Source organism: Halichoerus grypus, chromosome 5, assembly GCF_964656455.1.
Source record: "Halichoerus grypus chromosome 5, mHalGry1.hap1.1, whole genome shotgun sequence".
Lineage (NCBI taxonomy): Eukaryota > Metazoa > Chordata > Mammalia > Carnivora > Phocidae > Halichoerus > Halichoerus grypus.
Genome location: NC_135716.1, coordinates 143619936 through 143632849, shown reverse-complemented (window position 1 = coordinate 143632849; position 12914 = coordinate 143619936). Strand labels below are relative to the sequence as shown.

The 12914-nt window shown below is 39.9% G+C and overlaps 1 long non-coding RNA gene across 1 annotated transcript in view; it reads right to left on the bottom strand.

Moving 5' to 3' along the window:
- LOC118554965 (uncharacterized) overlaps positions 1 to 12914 on the bottom strand; it is a 369884-nt gene that overhangs the window by 67759 nt on the left and 289211 nt on the right. The window contains exon 2 of the long non-coding RNA XR_013447586.1: positions 6468 to 6635. This is a non-coding gene — a long non-coding RNA (uncharacterized LOC118554965). The remainder of the gene's footprint in view (positions 1 to 6467; positions 6636 to 12914) is intronic.

The following is a 12914-nucleotide window of genomic DNA, read 5'->3' as shown; positions in this document are numbered from 1 at the left end:
TGTGTTTATCTGTCATCTGGAACTCAAATGTTTTCTTCCAGGTCTGTAGTGTCCTACTGACCTCTTATGGTAGATTATTTTGCCGTTCCAGATTATTTGCTCCCTACCTCTCTATAAGAGGATTTTATATCTTTTCTTGTGGACCTGTAGTGCCTCCCATCTGGGGAAGGAGTCAACATCCCTCCCCACTGATGTGTACTTGGCAAATGGTCACCAATGTTTTTGAAAACTGAGATCATGTTACAGGTTGTTTTTTTTGCTTGAAGGAACATCATGGATTTTTATCAGCCCTCTTGTTCTTTTCCCTTTGCCACAAGAATGGCATGTCCCAGATAAAAGCTATTCCTTCAGCCTAGATCCACAGCCACTAAGAAGTAACGTGAATGGGGAATAAATGTTTACTGTTGTAAACTACTGAGACTTTAGGGTTGTTTGTTACCTCAGCAATGCTGACTAATTCACATTTTTAGTTGTATCTATGTTTAACCCTTGTGTCGTAATGTATAACATACATTCAAAAAAGGAAACAAGACAAATGTTCCCTGCCATAAATTACCACTAAGTTAGACCCCACATTAACACCACTACCCAGATCAAGAAGTGAGACATTGCCAGCCCTCAATGATGAGATTGTGCCCTTTCCCCATTGTTAGGGGTTGAATTGTGACCCCCCCTCAATTTCATATGTTGAAGTCCTAATCCCCAGTACTTCAGAATGTGACTGTGTTTGGAGATGGGAGTCTTTACAGAGGTAATTAAGTTAAAATGAGGTCAAATGGGTGGGCCCCAATTCGATATGACTGGTGTCCTTATAAGAAGAGGTAGTTAGGACAAAAATAGGTACAGAGGAAACCAGGCAAAGATACTGGGAGATGACCACCATCCACAAGCCAAGGAGAAAGGCCTCAGGAGAAACCAACCCTGCCGACACCTTGATCTCAGAATTCTAAACTCCAGAATTGTGACAAAATAAATTTCTGTTGTTTAAACCACCCAGTCTTTGGTGTTTTCTTAGCAGCCCTCAAAAACTAACACACCCATTATAGTGAGTTTCTTGCTACCTGTTAGCAATAACCTCTTCTACTTACTTTCATACTTACTTCCATCACTCTAGTGTGTTGTTTGTTTAACTTATTTTCATGGAAATATAATCCTACAGTGCATTTGTGTGTGTGTGTGCACATGCATGCATGTATGTGTTTGGCTTCTTGTGCTCAAGATTATGTTTGTGAGATTCACCAGTTTCTTTACTATAAAAATATTCTACCATGTATTAACCTATTCTCCTATTAATGCCAGACATCCTCCTGTTTGTGGACTTTTGGGTTGTTTCCAATCTGGGACTATTGTGAATAATACTGCTATAAAATTCTTGAACACATCTCTTGGTGTTTATTTGCACGCATTTCTGTTGCATATATACTCAAACAGAATTGCTGGATTATAGGGTACTTTAGTAGACAATATCAAATACTTTCAAAATGGTTTTAATAATTTATATTTCCACCAGAAATTTGGGAGAGTCTCTGATATTCTACAATCTTGTCAATATTTGTTATTGTCAGACTTGTTAATTTTTTCATTCAAGAATATAAAATAGTTTCTCATTATGGTTTAATTTTGTATTTCTGTGATTACAGATGAGGTTAAGTACCTTTTCATGTATTATTAATTAATTTAATGTATTCTAATTGGTCATTAGGATATCCTAATCTGCAAAGTCTTTTTTTTTCTTTTTTTTTTATTATGTTATGTTAGTTTTTGATGTAGTGGTCCATGATTCATTGTTTGCGTGTAACACCCAGTGCTCCATGCAGAACGTGCCCTCTTTAATACCCATCACCAGGTTAACCCATCCCCCCACCCCCTCCCCTCTAGAACCCTCAGTTTGTTTCTTAGAGTCCATAGTCTCTCATGGTTTGTCTCCCCCTCCGATTCCCCCCCCCTTCATTCTTCCTCTCCTGCTATCTTCTTCTTTTTTTTTTTCTTAACATATAATGTATTATTTGTTTCAGAGGTACAGGTCTGTGATTCAACAGTCTTACACAATTCACAGCGCTCACCATAGCACATACCCTCCCCAATGTCTATCACCCAGCCACCCCATCCCTCCCACCCCCCACCACTCCAGCAACCCTCAGTTTCCTGAGATTAAGAATTCCTCATATGCAAAGTCTTTTTTAATACTTTCATGTTTCTATTGGATTGTTAGTATTTTTCTTATTAATTTGTAGGTGTTCTTTATGTATTGTGAAAGTGAGCCCTTTGTTGGTTATTATGCCATAAATATATTCTTCCAGTCAGAAAGCATAAACTTATCCCTACCTTACATCATATTCAAAAATCACTTCCAGATAGAAGTGGTGTATTTACACTCAGTGGGTATAAATAAAAAAACAAAACAATACAACTCTTGGAAGATAATATGAAATAATATCTTTATGACTCTGAAGTAGAGAGAGTCTTCTTAAGTAGGGTCCAAAAAATAGACTGATATATTTGATCACAACAATATTAAGATACTGTTCACCCAAAATCTCCATTTAGAGGTTGAAAAGGCAAGCTCACAAAAAGGAAGTGATAGTTTTAGAGGTGTTTAAGTGATTTAAGTCATTTTTGTTATCAGAAGTTAATGGATAATATTTAAAGTTGATTGCTCGAGAAATAATAAAACAAGTATTATTTAAAGATTGAAAAACAGAAGCACATAATAGGTCACTGTTTCTGGGAGTGGGACTGGAAGTGAGGATGGGTGAGAAAGATATGGAGAAAAGAACTCTTGGTTTTTATTATCATCCCTCTGTGGTATTTGATTTGTTAATTATGTGCATGTATTACTTTGATTTTTTAAAAGGACACTCTGTAAAATAAGAAGAAAAAAGATATAGTATTTCTTAAACTCTAACTGAAGGACCACTGGAATGAAAAATGAAGACACCTACCAGAAATACAGGCACTCCCTTAAAACTGCAATGACAAACTCAAAAATGCTTTCAGGGATTTTGTATTTTATAATACAAATCACCAGAACTTTGTATTCTTCCTCATAAAATATTTCCATGTTAATTTAATGTGAAACAGTCTTTCATTTAAAGTACTTACACAGTCATTCAAATTTTCAGGTAAATTTCATGCTCGGGGAGATCTAGCTTCAAGTAGCCTCAGGACACCCCTGTGACCCCCTGGTTGCATGGGGATGTAAGTAACCCAGTTTGAGAAGGATATTTCTAACTTGTTAATGCTGCCATAATGGCTAAATATACTATAGCTTCCAGATGCATCTACTTCAGATGTTAGATAGGGAGCACAGGGTAGTGTAATGGAAACAATATTCATTTTGCAATCTGAAGATTTGAGTTCAGCCCATGACCTTCCTTGGGGCCAGCCACTTTAACCGCCTCAACTGTAAAACAAGACTGGTAAATAATGATTTTGCCTACTACCCCACAAAGTTGTTCTATGGCTTGTGTGAGAAATTATTTTGTAAACCACATAACGATTGTCTTCCAGAGTATTGGCAGAAAACTCCTATGTCAACTATGAATGCCAACATTTTAAACATAAGTTGGGTACCAGGATACATACTAGGGTCTTTAAAGCTTCTCTGTGTCTCCTACTTCAGGGAGTTTGCATCTGACTGGGAGACGTTTACAGCATCTGCTCCCTATCAGGCTACATGCTAGGAACTATCAATATACAGTTGATCCTTGAAAAACACGGGTGTGAACTGCATGGATCCACTTGCATGTGGATTTTTTTCCAATAAATACAACACAGTACTGTTAATGTATTTTCTCTTATGATTTTCCTAATAATATTTTTTCTCTACTTTAAGAATACAGTATATTATATATGTAGCATACAAAATAGATGTTACTCAACTGATATTGGTAAGGCTTCCAGTCTACAGTAATCTATTAATAGTAAAATTTGGGGGGAGTTAAAAGTTATCTTTGGATTTTTGACTGTGCAGGGGATCGGTACCCCAAGCCCCCACATTGTTCAAGGGTCAACTGTACAAAGAGGAATCCCTGTCCTCAAGTAATGTACATCTAGAAATCTGTATTACAGACTTAGGATAAATGCCTTTCACATGAGCATGCGTGTTGCATATTTTTCTGGTTGTGTTACCTTGGTGAAGTCATTTCCCTTTCTGGGGCTTCCATTTCCTTATCTATGAAATGACTGTGCTGGGACTTTGCATATATCTAGAATTTGTTGATTTCCAATATTCTATATTTACCAGGACTCTTTAATGTTTTTTTAAACAATGTGCAGTAATTATGGACTGAGTACCTTCTTCATACTCAATATAGGAGTCAGGGTTCAACCAGGAAGCTTTCAATATTGAGCACAGAAGAAACTGGTTGCACTGGTGAAAGAAGAGGTGAGAAGCCAAGAGATCAGCAATAGCAGGAAAATGCTGTTGGCTGGAGGGAGGGATGTTTCCAGAGCCCCATGGTCAGGGTCACCTGGGCAGAGATGGAACCAGACAGGCTTGTCTGGGGGCCAGAGAGCAGACACAGCCAGGGCCAGAGACACGGTTCACCTGGATTTTTTTCTCTCCTCTGCCTCTTATCTCTGATTTATACCTCCCAGGGCCCAACCCAGCCAGAACTTTCTAACCAGGAGCCTGGGAAATGCGGGGTCATCCCTAGGGACACAAAGCAAAGCAGGGAAAGTGTGAAGAATAGACCTGAGTACAACAAACAGCACACAGACTGGCCTCCCTCACCACGAGCTCAGTACTCCTCATGGAATGTTTGATATATCGGAGAAGACCAAGGGCCTATCGACTGAGCAACAAAAGCTAAAATGATGGTAGCCCTATTGTTTTGTTCATATATGTTATCTGCAACCCAGAAATTATCATCTTCATTTTTCAAATGAAGAACCCGGTTCAGAGAGCTAACTTACCCAAATTCACAGAGCAAGTAAAAGTGAAGGAAAATTCGAACCTAGAACCACCTGCCTCCAAAGGATGTAATCTTTCTTCTGTACACATTAAGAGTTACCAGTTCTCAGTAAGCAGGGTATTTAGCGAGCAGCAGAGTCTCTATTTCGTCCTCTGAGAAACGGGATTTGGAATAGCTCCAAATAGGAATTCCAATAGGAATCCTGTATAGGCTGGCATTGTCTAGGAAGATTTTTGTAGAAAAAGTAGGGCTTTGGGGGGGGGGTGGATCTTGAAGGATATGTAGGACTCACGGAGAAAGAATATGAATACAATTCCTTTTGTTTTTCTCTCTCTGAGCAATTCCTTCTCTCTGCAGATTTGAATTCGGTTTTGAGCAATGAAACATGATATTGCTTACAGGGACCCTAATGAGCTCTCTTGGTCTGTGCTAAGGGTATGTAAAGCAGTTGTCACCTCACACAGCTCTGGGGTCTCAGGGGCACACAGAGAGTGTCTGAATCCACCTTCCATCCCTATTGCCTTGTGCCCTAACTGAAGGGTACCTGAATGTTTGACATTAGCGCTCCTGGGCAACTAGATCTCTATTGGCCATACATCTGAGAACTCTCAGGAACACTGTTTATTCCTTGAGAAATCTGGAATGAATTAGGCTGAATAAATTGGCTCTCAACTTGGCTGTTTCAGATGGCAGCAAAGGAATAACATATGCTGCTCCCCTTCTTTTTTTTTTTTTTATGGAAGGGGAAATGAAAACACACCCATATCCACACAAAAATTAGATTTGGTCAAATCATGCTCCACTTCTCCAGCAAGTGGAAACCTTTGATCAGAATATTTGGGTGTCTCTGAAGAAAGGTAGGATAGCTAGAAGCCTGGGGAATCCATTGTCACGCAGGTCTGCAGCCTGGGCAGCATGAATCTCGGCGAACTGGGGTGGCTACGGAGCCAGCCTGGAGTGGAGTTGCTGGGGCTACTGAGCAGTAAGCAAACACAACAAAGAATTTTCATGCTCTAATCCTCCAACGAGCTTACCTTTCTCCTCATCGCCAACTGTTCATCAAAAAGAAAGCCACATGGAGACTTTGAAACATTATTCAGAAAAAAAAAAAATTAGAAGGGGGAAAAAAGGGGGAAATAATCTGAGCATAATCAAGCATGATTATACCTGACACACGCAGTATTTGAACTGCTTGGTCTCAGCTTCCAAATAGTGCTAACAATGATGGGTGGCACTTTTGAGCCCTGTGCGGGGTTCTTAGCCTATATTACCTCACTTCTATGTAACAATAGTTTCATAACCAAAGGACTATTATCCTCAGGTTATAGGGGGTAAAGCTGAGCCTTACAGAGTTGAAGTAGAGGAAAGGAGCCAGATTCCAACATTAAGTCTAACTGTGTGGTGCATCTCTTAATCATTGTATCATCCTCCATGTGATGAGCATGGAGGGGTGCTGCCCAGATCCCCCTTCAAGAAAGGATTTGCTGCCCAGCTGCAGGGGGTGCTGTCAGCCCCTGGAGGGCTCATCTCAGCTGCACAGCAGTACCTCACCTGAGAGCAAACCTTTCCCAGGGTGGCTGGCAGCCAATGACGAAGGGGCAGTTCTAGACACATGGTCACCGGGTATCTCACGGTCAGGCTGCCTTTCTTGTCACATGCTGTGTAGCCAGAGCATTTTTCCCAGTTGTGAAATGTGATGCCTTTAGAATGTGAAGAATCCTGCCAACCAAGTATTTATGTGTAAGTGTGTGCATGTATACATACATACATATGTGTATTTATATTTATATATATAATGGAATATTATTCAGCCTTGAAAAAGGAATCCTGCCATTTGCAACAACATGGATGGACCTTGAGGGCAGTATACTAATTGAAATAAGCCAGCAGAGAAAGACAAATACTGCATGGTATCACTTATATGGAACCTTTATTAAAAAAACATCAAACTCATTAAAACCGAGAGTGGAAAAGTGGTTGCCAGGGGTTGGGGGTGGGGGTGGAGGAAGCAGGAAGTGGTTGGTAAAACAGTACACACTTTCAGCTATAAGATGAATGAATTCTGAGGATCTAATGTATAACATGGTAACTACAGTTGCTAACACTGTATTATATAACTAAAATTTGCTGAGAGAGAACTTAAACCTTCTCACTTAAAAAAAATAATAAATGCATGAGGTGGTGGATATGGTTATTAACTAGATGGGAGGAATCCTTTGATCATGTAGACATACATCAAATGTACACTTTAAATATCTTACAATTTTATTTATCAATTATACCTCAATAAAGCTGAGAAACAGTCTTCAAAAATTCTAACAATAAATGTGAAAAAATGCACATTTATTTTTAAAATTTTTGAAGACTGCCTCCAAAGGCTAGTGAAACAAAAGCAAAAATGAACTTTTGGGACTTCATCAAGATAAAAAGCTTCTGCACAGCAGAGGAAACAGTCAACAAAACAAAGAGGCAGCCCACGGAATGGGAGAAGATATTTGCAAATGACACTACAGATAAAGGGCTGGTATCCAAGATCTATAAAGAACTTCTCAAACTCAACACCCAAAAAACAAATAATCAAGTCAAAAAATGGGCAGAAGACATGAACAGACATTTCTCTGAAGAAGACATACAAATGGCTAACAGACACATGAAAAAATGTTCATCATCATTAGCCATCAGGGAAATTAAAATCAAAACCACATTGAGATACCACCTTACACCAGTTAGAATGGTAAAAATGGACAGGGCAAGAAACAACAAATGTTGGAGAAGTTGTGGAGAAAGGGGAACCCTCTTACACTGTTGATGGGAATGCAAGTTGGTACAGCCACTTTGGAAAACAGTGTGAAGGTTCCTCAAAAAATTAAAAATAGAGCTACCCTATGACCCAGCAATTGCACTCCTGGGTATTTACCCCAAAGACACAGATGTAGTGAAAAGAAGGGCCATATGCACCCCAGTGTTCATAGCAGCAATGTCCACAATAGCCAAACTGTGGAAAGAGTTGAGATGCCCTTCAACAGACGAATGGATAAAGAAGGAAAGGATGAATACCCAGCTTCTACATCAACATGGAAGGGACTGGAGGAGATTATGCTAAATGAAATAAGTCAAGCAGAGAAAGTCAATTATCATATGGTTTCACTTATTTGTGGAACACAAGGAATAGAATGGAGGACATTAGGAGAAAGAAGGGAAAAATGAGGGGGGGGGGAATCGGAGGGAGAGATGAACCATGAGAGACTATGGACTCTGAGAAACAAACTGAGGGTTTTAGAGGGGAGGGTGGTGGGGGGATGGGTTAGCCCGGTGATGGGTATTAAGGAGGGCACGTATTGAATGGAGCACTGGGTGTTATACGCAAACAATGAATCATGGATCACCACATCAAAACTAATGATGATAGCATAATAAAATAAAATAAAATAAGATGCATAAATCTTTAAAAAAGCATATATGTAAAAACGAAGGCCAGTTCAGACTGAAGACTGGTTCCAAATTTGAACTTTTGTACTAAAATCAAATTGCTTTATGGCTATATTTCTACTTTGATATAAAGATGACAAAGGAAAAAAAAAACCTTTTTCTTTTTTTTTTAATTATGTTCAATTAGCCAACATACAGTAAGTACATCATTAGTGTTTGATGTAGTGTTCAGTGATTCATCAGTTGCGTATAACACCCAGTGCTCATTACATCCTGTGCCCTCCTTAATACCCATCACCCTGTTACCCTGTCCCTCCACCCCCTTCCCTTCTGTAACCCTCAGTTTGTTTCCCCGGAGTCCAGAGCCTCTCATGAAAAACCTTTTTTCTTAGTTGTCTTTTACTAGGTAGTCCTGAGTGTCACTGAGAAGGGGGGACTTCCCCAGGGTCACCTCAAGAAGATGGGACTTCATGACACTAACATTTGTTTACTATCTGTTTTCTCCACTTACCTTCAGGGTCCCTTAGGTGAAGCCCCCATCTACCCTATTCACCTCTTTATCACCATGCCTCACACAGCGTCTGGCGATATTAGCTAATTTCTTTATTATGCAACAGTTGCTGGACAAGCGAGCGAGAGATGCATGGATTAATATATTCCATTACAACAAATTTAGATTCTTAGTCATTCATAGCCTGGTCGATGTCTTCTCTCTCTCAGTCAGATTTTTCCCTCCTCAGCCCTGTGAAGTGGAAGAAACCCAGGAGGATGTAACCTTTCCCTCAGAAAGCCACAAGAGGAAGGAATACATTAGATGTGAGCAGCTGGGCATCCTGCCACCTCAGGACTTCTGTAACATTTTAATGAGACAGACCTTTATCTATTTCCTTTGCCCCACCCACCTCCCTCCCATATCATATGTCCCTACTGAATCTCATTCTCAACAGCACCTGATGCTGGCTTTTACATCTGAGCAGAAACAAAGAGTGACCTTTTCCAAGCTTCCTAGGTTCGACGCTGCCCATAGAGTGAATTTTGTGAGTTGCTCTCAGCCTCTGGAGGTACTGAGTCATTGTTTCCTTTCCGGGCAACTTCTAAATCATGAGCCTCGTCTTCTCAGAAAACTTACAGCTCCATCTTATCCTCTCATTTGATCTCCCAAATGATCCTATGAGGTAAGAGACCAGATGTCATGCATGGAAAGATCAGTGAACCAGGAAATCAGAAGACAAGGATTTTCATTTCTCTCTACTATTTATTAGCTGTGTGATCTTAGGCAATTCTCATGATACTCATAAAAATAAATGGGTTTTATGAGACTCAACGCTTGACAGACATTTAATCAGGGTCCTTTATGTGCATGGTTCTAGACGCTGGAGGTACGGTGGGACATAAGACAGGTCATTTCTCTTTTTTCACAGAACTTTCATTCTAGTGGGGTATAGACAGATGAGACTCAGCAAATAGATACGAGAATTTGGGGTACTAATAAAAGCTAGTGAGACAATAATGTGATGTGTTAAACAGTGACCAGTGGAAGCTGTTTGGATTGGGAGGTCAGAGAAAGCCTCCACCGCACAAGAGGTGAAATTTTTCCAGATCTGAAAGACAGGGAAGGAGTCGGCAGGATGAAGATGCAGACGAAGAGCTTTCCAGGCAGAGGGAACAGGTATTCAGAGCTGGTTACAGAAGTTCTAAGAGGATGGGAGCACGGCTGTCCCTCACAGTTCTTACCATGGGTGGCTCTCATTTTATAGATGATGTTCTTAGGGCCAGAGCAGTGGAGCAACTTGCTCAAGAGTAAATGTTGAGTTTTTGTGAGGGCGTGCATTCAGACTCATATCTTCAGACTCTTAAAGAGAATATGCTTCACCATTTAAATTCTTAGACCTTTAATTCAGACCCTCATGATCCTACCCCTGGATTATTTCAGTAGACTCCTAATGGGTCACTCAGCATCCATGCCCATCTCCTCCTCTCATCCTCAACCCAACCCCACATCCCCTTCCATATTGAAGATGGCCAGAATTATGTCTCCAATACACGAGTCTAAGCGCGTCTCCCTTCGTTTTCCTTTAAACACCTCTTGCCAGCAGCCTCAGGATAAATTCCAAGCTCTCCCACTCTTTATTTAATCTATTCACAACAATTCCAACCCCATCTCTTACCACCATCCTTCTTCACATCGTCCCTTTAGCCCCGGCAAATGAAATGCCATTTTGTGCCCCTCCCCAAGACACTCTTCTCTTTCATTGGTAAATGCCAGTCATCTTACAATTACTCACAGAATGAACGTGCATCCCTCCTTTATCTATGTCAGCATAGCACTTCTACTCTGTTCGAGTAGTTTCCGTATCTATTTCAGTGCTTCATTTACTTGCCCCATAGATCATGAGATCTGAAAGGGCAGAAAACACATTGTATTTCTTTTTGTGTCCCTAGTGTTCATCTCTCCTTCACTTTTTTCTTTTTTGACCCATGGTTTATTTTAGAAGTGCAGTGTTTGATTTCCAAATAGTTGGGGATTATGTAACTGATAATCTTATGCTATTTTTTTTTTAAAGATTTTATTTATTTGTCAGAGAGAGAGAGAGCACAAGCAGAGGGAGTGGCAGAGGGAGAAGCAGGCTCCCTGAGGAGCAGGGAGCCTGATGCGGGACTCGATCCCAGGACCCTGGGATCATGACCTGAGCCGAAGGCAGACGCTTAACGACTGAGCCACCCAGGCGTCCCAATAATCTTATGCTATTGATGGCTAAATCAATTCCTTGAAAAGAAATACTCTCATTTTAATCCTGCACTGATTTATTTTTTTATTTATTTTTTAAATTTTTTATTGTTATGTTAATCCCCATACATTACATCATTAGTTTTAGATATAGTGTTCCATGATTCATTGTTTGTGTATAACACCCAGTGCTCCATGCAGAACGTGCCCTCCTCAATACCCATCACCAGGCTAACCCATCCTCCCAACCCCCTCCCCTCTAGAACCCTCAGTTTGTTTTTCAGAGTCCATTGTCTCTCATGGTTCTTCTCCCCCTCCGATTTCCCCCCCTTCATTCTTCCCCTCCTGCTACATTCTTCTTCTTCTTTTTTTCTTTCTTAACATATATTGCATTATTTGTTTCAGAGGTACAGATCTGAGATTCAACAGTCTTGCACAATTCACAGCGCTTACCAGAACACATACCCTCCCCAGTGTCCATCACCCAGTCACCCCATCCCTCCCACCCCACCCCCCACTCCAGCAACCCTCAGTTTGTTTCCTGAGATTAAGAATTCCTCATATCAGTGAGGTCATATGATACATGTCTTTCTCTGTTTGACTTATTTCGCTCAGCATAATACCCTCCAGTTCCATCCACGTCGTTGCAAATGGCAAGATCTTATTCCTTTTGATGGCTGCATAATATTCCATTGTATATATATACCACATCTTCTTTATCCATTCATCTGTTGATGGACATCTTGGCTCTTTCCACAGTTTGGCTATTGTGGACATTGCTGCTATAAACATCGGGGTGCACGTAGCCTTTCGGGTCCCTACTTTTGTATCTTTGGGGTAAATACCCAGTATGCACTGATTTATTTTGAAAGGAGAGTTCTGTAATCTGGTATATGTTCCATCCTGTTGAATTTCTACGGACACTTGAAAAGAATGTATGTTGTGATATTGTCGGCTGGAGTGTTTTATAAATGTAAATTAGGTCAAATTGGTTTAAATGTTTTTCAAATCTTGTATATCCTTACTCATTTCCCATCTACTGTTTTATCAATTACTGAGAGAGCAGTTTTGAAATTCTATCAGTTTTTGTTTATATATTTTGAAGTTTTCTTATATGATGCATACACATTTAGGAGTTAAGTTTTCTTATAATTAACCCCTTTATCACCATGAGATATCCTTTTTTTATTGCTACTTATATTTCTTGTTCTGAAGTCTTTTTCTATTATTAACATAGCCACTCCAACTTTCTTATGCTTGGTGTTTGCATGGTATATCCTTTTCTACCCTTTTATTCTCAATCTGTATCTGCGTGTATATTAAAAGTGGGTTTCATGCATCATGCCTTTGGTGTGGTTTTTATTTATTTATTTATTTATTTTTATTTATTTATTTTTTTAAAGATTTTATTTATTTTTGACGGAGAGAAAGAGTATACAAGCAGGGGAAGCAGCAGGCAGAGGGAGAGGGAGAAGCAGGCTCCCTGCTTAGCAGAGAGCCCGTCGTGGGGCTCGATCCCAGGACCGTGGGATCATGACCCGAGCCGAAGGCAGACGCTTAACTGTCTGAGCCACCCAGGCGCCCCCCCTTGGTGTGGTTTTTAAAAAGTCATAGCCATCCATACCCAAGGCAATCTAGGATTTCTCCTGGGAGTTTTATAGTTTTGTACTTTACCTTTAGGTCTTCATACATTTTAAGTTAATTTTGGTGAAAGGCGTAAGGTTTGTGTCTAGAATATTGGGATTTATTTTGCAAGTGGCTAATGTTACTTTAGAGAAGATTTATTTTTTCAGGTTTATTTTTTTTAACTTTGTTAGATAGATCTAAGGTATTCTTTTCCT